At 45.0% G+C, this 14,045-nt stretch overlaps 1 protein-coding gene across 1 annotated transcript in view; it reads right to left on the bottom strand.

The window, feature by feature from the left end:
* LOC143767509 (uncharacterized) overlaps positions 1 to 14,045 on the bottom strand; it is a 95,985-nt gene that overhangs the window by 45,945 nt on the left and 35,995 nt on the right. The gene's annotated exons all lie outside the window — the stretch shown is intronic.

The following is a 14,045-nucleotide window of genomic DNA, read 5'->3' as shown; positions in this document are numbered from 1 at the left end:
CATGTGTGAGGTGTAAGGAGAGAAGCCGTGTGTACAGAGAGAAACCGTGTGTTTGAGGTGTAAGGAGATGAGCCGTCTGTGTACAGAGATAAACCGTGTGTGTGTGAGGTGTATGGAGATGAGCCGTGTGTGTATGGATAGGAGCCATATGTGTACGGAGAGGAGCAGTGTGTGTATGAGGTATAAGGAGAGGAGCCGTGTGTGTACTGAGAGAAACCGTGTGTTTGAGGTGTAAGGAGGTGAGCCGTCTATGTACAGAGATAAACCATGTGTGTGAGGTATAAGGAGAGAAGCCATGCGTGTACAGAGATAAACCATGTGTGAGGTGTGAGGAGATGAGCTGTGTGTGTATGGATAGGAGCCATGTGTGTACTGAGAGGAACCGTGTGTGTATGAGGTGTAAGGAGAGGAGCCACCTGTGTGCGGAGCAGAGCCATGTGTGTATGAGGTGTAAGGATAGGAGCCATGTGTGTACGAGGTGTACGGAGCAGAGCAGTGTGTGTACGGAGCGGAGCCGTGTGTGTACGAGGTGTACAGAGAGGAGCCATGCATGTATGAGGTGTAAGGATAAGAGCAGAGTGTGTACGGGGCGGAGCTGTGTGTGCATGAGGTGTAAGCAGAGGAGCAGTCTGAGTACGATGTGTATGGAGAGGAGCCGTGTGGGTACAACATGTACGGAGCCAAGAAGTGTGTACAATGTGTACGGAGCTCAGCCGCGTGGGTACGACGTGTACGGTACGACGTATGCTGAGTGGAGTGTGTGTACGAAGTTTAGGCACTAGAGATCTTTTTTCCCTCTTGGTCCAATGAATAAATCCTCTGAGGATGCGGAGCGCATACATCATTCTGCCCTATTGCTGTTGGGGACGGGGTGATGTTGATACCTTCCAACTTTTCTATAAGCAAAAGGGAGACAAATGTGCAGTGTGCAAATTTTCTGCTCACACCCCTTAGTCGCTTAATTATTTCAATCTACCCTGGTAGGATAAAATGTCAGAAGGGCGGTGGCTGCAGGCGATATTCGCCTGAGACTGCAGAGTGTCGTCCCAAATACGCTACAGTTCATTGTATCTTTATATAAATTTTTTTTCTTCATTCATAGTTTTAGCAGCCTTGTTTTTTTGCAATATGAACAGCAGTTCTTTTTAATCCATTTACCCACAAACAGGGGCTGGCTGGCAATTTTCAGCCTGGGGGGCAATCAAAAGGTAGTGGCCCTCGTGTTGCGGTGGCCCGCCTTTTCCCTGATTATATCTGGCCACTGCATTAAAGTAGCAGAGATAACAGACTTTAAAAACAGGCTGGTACACAGATATGGGAACTGAATGGAGCTTGCTGCACAGATATGGGAGCAGAGTCGAGCTTACTCCAGAGATATGGGAACAGAACGGAGCTTACTACAGAGATATGTGAGCAGAACAGAGCTTACTACAGAGATATGGGAGCAGAACACAGCTTATTATAGAGATATGGGAGCAGAACTGAACTTACTAGATTCAGAGATATGGGAGCCGAACAGAGCTTACTGCAAAGATATGGGAGCAGAACCGAGCTTACTACAGAGATACGGGAGCAGAACCGAGCTAACAGCAAGAATATGGGAGCAGAACCAAGCTTACTGCAGAGATATGGGAGCAGAACGGGGCTTACTACAGAGATATGGCAGCAGAAACGAGCTTACTACAGAGATAAGGGAGCAGAACCAAGCTTACTACAGAGATAGGGGAACAGAACCGAGCTTACTACAGAGATAAGGAAGCAGAAACGAGCTTACTACAGAGATATGGGAACAGAACAAAGCTTACTACAGAGATATGGACGCAGAACCGAGCTTACTGCAAAGATATGGGAGCAGAACCAAGCTTACTACAGAGATATGGGAGCAGAACCGAGCTTACTACTGAGATATGGGAGCAGAACCAAGCTTACTACAGAGATATGGGAGCAGAACCGAGCTTAGAGCAGAGAAATGGGAGCAGAACCGAGCTTACTGCAGAGATATGGGAACAGAATCGACCTTACTACAGAGATATGGGAGCAGAACCAAACTTACTACAGAGATATGGGAGCAGAACCTAGCATACTACAGAGATAAAGGATCAGAACCGAGCTTACTAGAGAGATAAGGGAGCAGAACCGAGCTTACTACAGAGATATGGGAGCAGAACCGAGCTTACTACAGAGATATGGGAGCAGAACCGAGCTTACTGCAGAGATATGGGAGCAGAACCGAGCTTACTACAGAGATAAGGGAGCAGAACCGAGCTTAATAAGTCTACTACATGGAACCAAGTCTGCTACATAGAAACTGGAGCAGAACTGAGATTATGACATACATACAGTACCATAATCTAGATTACTACATTGATAGAGTACCAGAACCAAGCTTATTGCTTAGATATGGTGCCACAACGGAGCTTACTTACAAACATACACACAACAATACAGCTACACAGTGCCTAGTACTATCACCACTACACAGAGAATACATAATATTATAATATCACCATTACCTCTACATGAAACTACATTCTATACAAAGACCAATGATGCCACCATACTCCCTGACAGAAGTTATGTCGCTTATCCATGTTATGTAAATAAAAGCTTATAACCTGATGTTAAATTCATCCATTGGTTGTATAAATTATTCTTTTGAAAGCTGGAACCCTCCAAAATGTGATTTAGGTTAAGAAAATAAATTGTTATCAAAGCAGAAATATTGATCAGTTAATGGACACAGAATGGTCAGATTTTAGCAAGACAAAAGTTTTGTCGCCTGGTCATATAATGCACCCAATCCTAGATTACATCCTCACCTGTGCTCAGTAAATGATCGGTTATTTAGTGTGTGTGTATAAAAAGAAGCCCAGCACCCCAGACCTTCACTTGAACTGCAACTTGAGCTCTTGACAACATGCCAAAATCCACCCTGCGACCAAAGCCTGGATTATCAAGAGGCTGAAGACCATATCCACTGCAGAGGTGGCGGGCACCTTTAATGTGTCTCAGCGTCAAGTACAAAGAATTAAAAAAAAGATTTGAAGAGACTGGATGTCAATAATTTATACAACCAATGGATGAATTTAACATCAGGTTATAAGCTTTTATTTACATAACATGGATAAGCGACATTACTTCTGTCAGGGAGTGTACAACTTTTACTACTTGTATACTACAATACTGATCACTAATTTTAAAAAAGTACAACACTAAGTGCCATTGTATACAGGAACTCTGTATTTACGGTCAGTGTAAAGATACTACAGTGATCACTGGTGACATTATGCACAGGAGATCTGTATAAGGTGTCAGTGTACAGGTAATACAGTGATCACCACTGCCAGTGACATTATACATAGGAGCTTTGTATATAGTATACAGTGTATAGTGTCAGTGTACATGTAATACACTGACTCACTAGTGACGTCTCTAGCTGAAGTCCTTCATCTTTGCTTTTCATTTTCATCCAGCACAGACTGCCATCACTTCTTCCAGCCAGGACTCGTCTCTGCATAAAATAACACAGTTACCTAGAGCACGGCTTCCAGACCACATTCCCCACTTTTTCCCTTCTATACCATGTTCCAAATTATTATGCAAATTATATTTTTCTCAGATTTTCCTAAATGGTCTGTGCAAATGACAGTGTAATAAAAGTCATCACCCATTAGAGTATACATCGAATTTTATTGGAGAAACCTCCCAATGATAACATTATAATCTCCAAAATGAATAAAAACTCAAAATGCACTGTTCCAAATTATTAGGCACAGTAGAATTTCTAAACATTTGATCTGTTTTAAAGAACTGAAAATGCTCATTTGTGGAATTTTCAGCATTAGGAGGTCACATTCACTGAGCAAAAAAGCTATTTAACTCCAAAACATCCTAACAGGCCAAGTTACATGTTAACATAGGAACCCTTCTTTGTTATCACCTTCACAATTCTCGCCTCCATTGAACTTGTGAGTTTTTGGAGAGTTTCTGCTTGTATTTCTTTGCATGAAGTCAGAATTGCCTCCCAGAGCTGCTGTTTTGATGTGAACTGCCTCCCACCCTCATAGATCTTTTGCTTGATGATACTCCAAAGGTTCTGTATAGGGTTGAGGTCAGGGGAAGATGGTGGCAATCCGGGCCAGCCGCCAGCACCCACATAGGTAATGACATCTCATGTTTTCCCTTTCATGTTGCTCTAATGGATCTACTCACTAATGCAATATACTTATAGTTCAGGCTGACAGCTACCTGGGTTCTTAGCTCCCATTATGCACATGGAGTGCACATATCTAAAATAGGGAAGCGGAACCTCTCTTTTTTGCATCTGACTATTCATGCAATCAGTCTTTTTTATCTTTGCAGCTCTGCGCAAATTGTTTTGGGGATAAAAGCATGCATTATATTTGTCACTGAGCATAATATTCTTTGAAGCTGTGGGTGTTTTCAGCGGCCACTGTATAGTCATTTTCCCTCCATCTTTTTATTATAAAACAGGTTTATGTATTAATGTTTTTAAATATTCTAATAAAATGTTGTAATTTTTATGGCCAATTGCTTCTGAATTCTTTTTGATGTGTTTTGATGTGAACTGCCTCCCACCCTCATAGATCTTTTGCTTGATGATATTCCAAAGGTTCTGTATAGGGTTGAGGTCAGGGGAAGATGGTGGCCACACCATGAGTTTATCTCCTTTTATGCCCATAGCAGCCAATGACTCAGAGTTATTCTTTTCAGCATGAGATGGTGCATTGACATGCATGAAGATGATTTTGCTCCAGAAGGCACAATTCTTATTTTTATACCATGGAAGAAAGTTGTCAGTCAGAAACTCTATATACTTTGCAGAGGTCATTTTCACACCTTCAGGAACCTTAAAGGGCCCTACCAGCTGTTTCCCCATGATTCCGGGCCAAAACATGACTCCTCTACCTCCTTGCTGACGTTACAGCCTTGTTGGGACATGGTGGCCATCCACCAACCATCCACTACTCCATCCATCTGGACCACCCAGGGTTGCTCGACACTCATCAGTAAACAAGACTGTTTGGAAATCAGTCTTCATGTGCGTCTGGGCCCACTGCAACCATTTCTGCTTGTGAACACTGTTTAGGGGTGGCCGAATAGTAGGTTTATGCACCACAGCAAGCCTTTGAAGGATCCTACACCTTGAGGTTCGAGGGACTCCAGAGGCACCAGCAGCTTCAAATAACTGTTTGCTGCTTTGTAATGGTATTTTGGCAGCTGCTCTCTTTATCCAATGAATTTGTCTGGCAGAAACCTTCCTCATTATGCCTTTATCTGCATGAACTCTGTCTGTGCTCTGTTTCAGTCACAAATCTCTTCACAGTATGATGATCACTCTTAAGTTTTCGTGATATATCTAATGTTTTCATACTTTGACCAAGGCATTTGTTATAACCTGGTGGTTAGGAGCACCTGGAATGACCTGATGGTTAAACTAGATGACAGGACAAGCTCTGGGGAGTGGGATCTCTGCTGACCGCAAACCCTAATTCTATTATACACACTAGAAATAGCCGTGGAGCGTACCTAACTCTCCCTAGACGCCTCTTCACAGCCTAAGAGCTAACTACCCCTAAAGATAGAAAATAAAGCCTTACCTTGCCTCAGAGAAATTCCCCAAAGGAAAAGGCAGCCCCCACAAATATTGACTGTGAGTTAAGTGGAAAGTCACAAACACAGGAATGAAACAGGTTTTCAGCAAAGGAGGCCAGACTTACTAAATAGACTGAGGATAGGAAAGGGATCTATGCGGTCAGCACAAAAAAAAACTACAAAAAGCCACGCAGAGTGTGCGAAAAGACCCCCGCACCGACTCACGGTGCGGAGGTGCCACTCTGCACCCCAGAGCTTCCAGCTAGCAAGGCAATATCATGTTAGCAAGCTGGACTAGAACTTAGCAAGTACTAATAAATATATTCAGTACACAATGAACAACAAATGAACTAGCAGGGACTTAGCTTCTGCTGGAGTAGACAGGTCATCAGAAAGATCCGAGAGAGATCTGAACCAATACCGATACATTGACAGCTGGCATGAAGTAACGATCTGAGTGGAGTTAAATAGAAAAGCCAGCCTAGCCACAAACGAGGGCACCTGAGGAAGCAACCTCAGAACCAGCAGTTCCACTCACAGCCACCAGAGGGAGTCCACGGACAGAACTCGCTGAAGTACCATTCATGACCACAGGAGGGAGTTCGAGAACGGAATTCACAACAGGCATTGCACTATTTGATGCTTTTCAGCAGCAGAGAGATCCTTTTTATTTCCCATTTTGCTTGAAACCTGTGGTCTGCTTTATAATGTGGAACATCATTTTAAGTAGTTTTTCTTTAATTAGAATCACCTGGAAAACTAATGATCACATGTGTTTAAGATTGATTTCAGTGATCCATTGAGCCCTGAGACACAATACCATCCACGAGTTTATTTGAAAAACAAAGCAATTAAATCTTTATGACACTTAAATCCAATTTGCATAATAATTTAGAACATGGTGTACACTAGACATCTGAATACAGAGGTGCACCCACAAACAATATATAATTGGTTATTATGCAACCTCATAGATTGTAAGCTTGCGAGCAGGGCCCTCATTCCTTTTGGTATCTGTTGATCTATGTGTTTATTGTTATGCTTAATGTCCATTGTCTGTACAAGTCCCCTCTAAAATGTAAAGTGTTGGCACTATAGAAATAAAATTATTATAATTATTATTATTAACTGACCATTCCAAATATAAATAATAATCCACCACTGTGCACCCACTAACTATAAATAGCCACTTTCCCCATTTAATATATAAATTAATTAGCACCTGTACTCTTTCCCCCAATTTATTACCAGTCACTTCATCCTCAACGCCCCCCACTATGTACCTACCACTCTAACCCTAACCTCGATTCATTATAGTTACATGCCCCTCCCACCCCAATTCATTGTCATGTCTTTCTCTCTCACCCTCTATTCATTATCAACTGCTCTACCCCACATTCAATACATCATTTACTTCCCCACCCTTAAAATTCATTACTTGTTCTTCCCCTAGATCATCATTTGCTCTCCCCACCCCCTCTTCAATTGATCATTTGCTCTCCCCACCCCCACCTTCAATTAAATTGCTGTCCCCTGTCCCTCACACTGAATTTATCATTTTGCAGTCCCCCCACTTTAATTTGAAGTCCCCTTCATTCATTGCAGTCCCCGATCACCCCCTCACTTCATCTGCAGTGCCCCTTCATCATTTGCAGCCCCCTATCCCCCTTCCATTTCATCATGAGCAGTCCCACATCAGACACACTTCATCATGTGCAGTCCTGCAGTCCCCTTCTCCCACTTCATCATGTGCAGTCCCCTTACCCCCCACTTCATCATGTGCAGTCCCCTTACCCTCCACTTCATCATGTGCAGTCACTCTTACCCCCCACTTCATGTGCAGTCCATCTTACACTCCACTTTATGATGTGCAGTCCCAATTACCCCCACTTCATGTGCAGATCACCTTACCCCCCACTTCATCATGTGCAGTCCCCTTTAACCCCCAATTCATCATGTGCAGTCCCCCTTAACCCCCACTTCATCATGTGCAGTCCCCCTTACCCCCCACTTCATGTGCAGCCCCACTCCCCCTTCATCATGCGCAATCCCCCTTACCCCCACATCATCATGTGCTGCCCCATTCCATCATGTACAGCCCCACTCTCCCCACTTCATCATGTGCAGTCTCCTTTATCCACTAAACTATCATGTACAGCCCCACTCCCCTTCATCATGTGCAGCCCCACTCCATCATGTACAGCCCCACTCAACCTTCATGTGCAGCCCCACTTACCCCCTCACTCCATCATGTGCAGTCTCCTTTAACCAACAAATTCCATCATGTGCAGCCTCCTTACACCCCCCACTTCATAACTTGCAGTTACCCACCATTAAATTTATTTTATAAAGAAAACAAAAAAGTTCTTCATACTTACCTCACCAGTCGCTCCCCTGCAGTGCCTCTCTGCTCCTAGCATCCGGGTCATGTCGGCGTGTGCGTGAGGACGCCATCGCGCATGTCCAACAGCTAACCTGGAAGTATAGAGAACATGAAGGGAGCAGTAGCTGCGTAGCCGTCAAGGTGACAGCCAAGCATAGCTCCTGGCCCCAGCGCAGACGTGTGCGCTAACTGATGCGGCTGTGTCTGCTGCCAGCCACGTCACAGTACAGCAGACATGGCTGCTCACAATTTGCTGTGTGGCTGTAGCCACCACCAGGCAGCCGGCCCTGAACAGCTGCTGGGGGAGCGGCCCGGGGGGCATTTGCCTCTTTGCCACCTGGGCCAGTCAGCCCCTGCCCACAAAGGTGGTTTACACGCTAATGACCAGGCCAATTTTTACAGTTCTGACCATTGTCACTTATGTGGTTACAGCGTGGAAAAAAAGTAGCTACCAATTGTGCAAGCTCTCCCACTTAAAGGGAATCTGTCACCCCAAAAATCGTATATGAGCTAAGGCCACCGGCATCAGGGGCTTATCTACAGCATTCTGTATTGCATTCTGTAATGCTGTAGATAAGCCCCCGATGTAACCTGAAAGGTAAGAAAAACAGGTTATATTATACTCACCCAGGGGCGGTCCCGGTTAGTTTCGGGTCTGATGGGTGTCACGGTCCGGCGCCTCCTATCTTCATACGATGACGTCCTCTTCTTGTCTTCCTGCCGCGGCTCCGGCGAAGGCGTACTTTGCCTGCTCTGTTGAGGGCAGGGCAAAGAACTGCAGTGAGCAGGCGCCGGGCCTCTCTGACCTTTCCTGGTGCCTGCGCACTGCAGTACTTTGCTCTGCCCTCAACAGGGCAGACAAAGTACGCCTGCGCCGGAGCCGCGGCAGGAAGACAAGAAGAGGACGTCATCGTATGAAGATAGGAGGTGCCAGACCTGGACCGCGATGACCATCGGACCGGACCGCAGCGGGACCGCCCCTGGGTGAGTATAATATAACCTGTTTTTCTCACCTTTCAGGTTACATCGGGGGCTTATATACTGCATTACAGAATGCTGTAGATAAGCCCCTGATGCCGGTGGCCTTAGCTCATATATGATTTTTGGGGTGACAGATTCCCTTTAAAAAGATGAGAGTTTTGTAATTGACATCATAGGTAGACCACAACTATGAGAGTCAAAATGAGAAAACAAATCCAGAAAATCACCTTGTCTGATTTGGCAAGATTTATTTTGCAAATTATAGTGGAAAATAAGTATTTGGTCACGTAAAAACATGCAGGATTTCTGGCTCTCACAGACCTGTAACTTCTTTAAGAGGCTCCTCTGTCCTTCACTGATTACCTGTAGTAATGGCACCTGTTTGAACGTGTTATCAGTATAAGGCTAGTTTCACACTAGCGTTTAGCCGGGCTGCGGACGTCCTCCGTGAAGCTCCATCCACTGCTGCGCCTCTTCATTCAGCTCCTTACATTGGGTAAGGCAAAACGACGCATGTTGAGGCATCCGCACACAGCGGCATGGCCTGCGTACCCAATGTTAAAGATAGGGTGCGCACGCCGCATGCAGCCGTAGGCGGAGCTGAATGAAGAGGCGCGGCAGTGGGTGGGGCTTCATGGAGGAAGCACGCAGTGTGAAACTAACCTAAAAGACACCTGGCCACAACCTCAAACAGTCACACTCCAAACTCCACTATGGTGAAGACCAAAGAGCTGTCAAAAGGACACCAGAAACAAAATTTTTGCCCTGCACCAGGCTGGGAAGACTGAAACTGCAATAGGTAAGCAGCTTGGTGTTAAAAAAATCAACTGTGGGAGCAATAATAAAAAAATGGAAAACATACAAGACCACTGATAATCTCCTTCGATCTGGGGCTCCAATCAAGATCTCACCCCGTGGGGTCAAAATAATCACAAGAACGGGGAGCAAAAATCCCAGAACCACACGGGGGACCTAGTGAATGACCTGCATAGAGCTGGGACCACTGTATCAAAGGCTACCATCAGTTACACACTTCGCCACCAGGGACTCAGATAATTAAGTGCCAGACTTGTCCCCCTGCTTAAGCCAGTGCATGTCCAGGCCCATCTGAAGTTTGCTACAGAGCATTTGGATTGGCCAGAAGAGTATTGGGAGAATGTCATATGATCTGAAGAAATCAAAGTAGAACTGTTTGGTAGAAACAAAACTCGTTGTGTTTGGAGGAGACAGAATGCTGAGTTGCATCCAAAGAACACCATACCTACTGTGAAGCATGGGGGTGGCAACATCATGCTTTGGGGCTGTTTCTCTGCAAAGGGATCAGGACAACTGATCCGTGTACATGAAAGAATAAATGGGGCCACATATCATGAAATTTTGAGTGCAAACCTCCTTCCATCAGCAAGGGCATTGAAGATGAAACATGGATGGGTCTTTCAGCATGACGATCCCAAGCACACCGCCAGGGCAACTAAGGAGTGGCTTCGTATGAAGCATATGAAGGTCCTGGAGTGGCCTAGTCAGTCTCCAGATCTCAACCCCATAGAAAACCTTTGGAGGAGGTTGAAAGTCTGTGTTGCCCAGCAACAGGCCCAAACATCACTGCTCTAGAGGAGATCTGCATGGAGGAATGGGCCAACATACCACCAACAGTGTGTGCCAACCTTGTGAAGACTAACAGAAAACGTTTGACCTCTGTCATTGCCAACAAAGAATATATAACAAAATATTGAGATGAACTTTTGTTAATGACTGGTGATAAGCGAGCATGCTCACCACTACTCGGTACTCGCACGTCACTGCTTGAGATGCTTGGAGCTTGCCGAGTATTTCCAGGGTTGCTCGGTGGGAGCTCGGGTCCCTGCCCTGCATTTTGGTGCTCTTTAGAGATCCAATGAACATGCAGGGATTATCTGCCACACACTGTAATGCCGCAGCCATGTTCGTTGTGGCATTACAGTGATTGGCTGGCCGCACAGCATCATCAGGTCTATATCAGACCTGGCGCCGCCATACTCATCACAGTCTGCTCCGTAATCAGGCAGAGTAGGGAGAGTTGCTGCTGAGCTAGGGAGAGATTTGCTTGGTTCTTTCTTAGTGTGGGTATACCATATATGATACACATATCCATTTCAACTAACAGTCCTTCTGAGGACTAATAAAGCTACATAGATATCAGTGCTAGGCAGGCAGGTAGTGTATGTGGCAGACTGCAGTGCATATAGCAAGAGGGTCCATTCCAGTTCAGTCTGATGCTGCTGCTATTAAAGATATTTCTAGACATAGCCCCAGGTATCAGGGGCCAGGAATAATTTTTTTTACAGGCCAGCTATTTACAACTGTGGTTTGTCCGTCACACGGATCAGATATAAAAATTGCACTCAAAATTCTGCCATTTCTGGCCTTCCTTTAAAATTTGTTCCAGTGTCTTATTGAAGTTATTGACATCAGTTTGATGGTAAAAATAGTTACCTACAGGCCAGCTATTTCAAACTGTGGTTTGTCAGTCACATGGATCACATATAACTGCGCTCAAAATTCTGGCATTTGTGCCCTCCATTTAATTTTTGTTGCAGTGTGTTAGCGAAGTTATTGACACCAGTTTGCTGGTAAAAATAGTTACCTACAGGCCAGGTATTTCAAACTGTGGTTTGTCCGTCACACGGATCACATATAAGTTTGCTCCAAATTCAGCCATTTGTAGTGAAAGTGAAAAAAATTGTCCACCATTAAAAATGGGCAAGGCGCGTGGCAAGGGACAGCAAACTGGATGTGATGGTAATGGTGCATGCAGAGGCCGAGGCTGTGGCCAAGCTGAAATTGTGCCACAACAAACACCCACATATTCTCACCCGACCTTCCTGTCCCAATTACTAGGGGACCGCAGCATATCATTATTGAACCCAGAACAGTGTCAAAAGGTTGTTGGTTGGATAGCGGATAATGCTTCCAGTCACTTTGCTACCACCACCACCCTATCTTCCACGCGGTCAAGTCTCAGTAGCCTTGAGTGTGGACCGCATATTCATCACCCTGATCCTCCTTCCTCCCACCATGCCGAGTACCCGGAGACAACTGATCCCACACTTGGACACTCCAAAGAGCTGTTCACTTTTCCATTTATAGATTTGGGCCTCTCGTCCGGTCCACTTGAAGCGGGGCAAGAGGAGATTGCATGTAGTGATTCCCAAATATTTGAGCAGCCACAGTCACATGAAGGTGATGGTGGGAAAGTCTCACAAGAGGTGGACGATGATTTGAGACAATTGCCAGAAAGTCAGGAGGAGGACCAGGGTGCGGAAGTTGAAGACGAGGTGGTGGATGATATAGTAACTGACTCAAGCTGGAAGGAGGACATGCAGAGCGAGGACAGCAGCATACAGGGGGAGGGAGGCGTAGCACCCAACAGGCAGGAAAAAGCAGTGTGGTGGCCGCAGACAGAAGTTGGGCAACCGTTCCCCGTAACACGAACATGACGGAAGTTGCCAGTCCAACTGTAAGGTCTTCTCTAGTCTGGTTGTTTTTTAAAGACTCTGCCAATAATCCAAAAAAGGCCATTTGCACCACCTGCCAGACCAGTATCTGCAGGGGTAGCAAAACTACCACCCTGACCACCACCAGCATGATCAGGCACATGGCAGCAAAGCACCTGACTTTGTGGCCCGAACCACAGGGTCCAGGAACAGTGTCTGCGGTGACACCACTGCTTCTTCCGCTGTTGTGCGTGCAAGCCAATCCCCTGTCCATGGTGCATGTAAAAATGCCTTCAGCCCTGCACCTGTCGTTGCACACACTCAACTAGCATCATCAGCAAGCACATCCATGTCCTTGTCCCAGCGCAGCGTTCAGTTGTCCATACCCCAGTCCTTGGAACGCAAGTGCAAATACGCAGTCAACACCCCATAGGCCACACTACTTAATTCCCGCATTAAATATGAAAACATTTCTACATTTCTGTTTTTTTTTTCCAGTCAAGATGGTGTGCAGAGTGTACATTAATGAGAAAAAATGATCGTTTTTGAATTTACCAAATGGCTGCAATGGAACAAAGAGTGAAAAATTTAAAGGAGTCTGAATACTTTCCGTATCCACTGTATATACATTGTGGGAAATAAGTATTTGATCCCTTGCTGATTTTGTACGTTTGCCCACTGACAAAGACATGAACAGTCTATAATTTTAAGGGTAGGTTAATTTTAACATTGAGAGATAACATATCAAAAATAAAATCCAGAAAATCACATTGTATAAATGTATTTGCATTTTTCAGTGAGAAATAAGTATTTGATCCCCTACCAACCATTAAGAGTTCTGGCTCCTTCAGATCAGTCAGATGCTACTAATCAACTCGTTACCTGGTCCCCCTGCTCAAGAAGACACATGTGCAGGCCCGTCTGAAGTTTGCCAATGAACACCTGGATAATTCTGAGAGTGATTGGGAGAAGGTGCTGTGGTCTGATGAGACAAAAATTGAGCTCTTTGGCATTAACTCAATTCTCTGTGTTGGGAGGAAGAGAATGCTGCCTATGATCCAAAGAACACCATCCTCACTGTCAAGCATGGTGGTGGAAACATTATGTTTTTGGGGTGTTTCTCTGCTAAGGGTACAGGACTACTTCACTGCATAAATAGGAGAATTGATGGAGCCTTGTTCCGTAAAATCCAGAGTGACAACCTCCTTCCCTCCGCCAGGACATTAAAAATGGGTCGTGGTTGGGACTTCCAGCAAGATAATGACCAAAAACATACAGCCAAGGCAACAAAGGAGTGGCTCTAAAAGTGGGAATTTAAGCTCCGAGTTGCAAAGCAACAGGCTCAAAATCTTAATGATTTGGAGATGATCTGCAAAGAGGAGTGGACCAAACTTCCTCCTGACATGTGAACAAACCTCATCATGAACAAAAAAGTCTGACTGCTGTGCTTGCCAACAAGGGTTTTCCCACCAAGTATTAAGTCTTGTTTGCCAGAGGGATCAAATACTTATTTCTCACTGCAAAATGTAAATACATTTATACAATGTGATTTTCCGGATTTAATTTTTGATATTCTATCTCCCAATGTTAAA

This window comes from Ranitomeya variabilis, chromosome 4 (assembly GCF_051348905.1).
Source record: "Ranitomeya variabilis isolate aRanVar5 chromosome 4, aRanVar5.hap1, whole genome shotgun sequence".
Classification (NCBI taxonomy): domain Eukaryota; kingdom Metazoa; phylum Chordata; class Amphibia; order Anura; family Dendrobatidae; genus Ranitomeya; species Ranitomeya variabilis.
The sequence above is the reverse complement of the archived record's forward strand: the minus strand, read 5'-3'. Positions and strand labels throughout refer to the sequence as shown.